This window comes from Penaeus monodon, chromosome 32, assembly GCF_015228065.2.
Source record: "Penaeus monodon isolate SGIC_2016 chromosome 32, NSTDA_Pmon_1, whole genome shotgun sequence".
Classification (NCBI taxonomy): Eukaryota; Metazoa; Arthropoda; class Malacostraca; order Decapoda; family Penaeidae; genus Penaeus; species Penaeus monodon.
Window position 1 is genome coordinate 31,757,326 of NC_051417.1, and position 201 is coordinate 31,757,526.

Sequence of the window (201 nt, forward strand, 5' to 3'; positions counted from 1 at the left end):
ATGCCATATGAGATGCCAATATTCGTAGAACTTATGAAATGAAGAGCATTGAGAGCGACATATTTTCATTATGAACATTCGAGGTCGTGTGCGAGAGCTGGCAGACTTCGATTAAGCAGACAAATTAGGAGATTGAAGTCGAGTTGTCGCTATGATGAACTTATATGCTCGCCTTGATTGAAAGGAGAGTGATAACGTCAG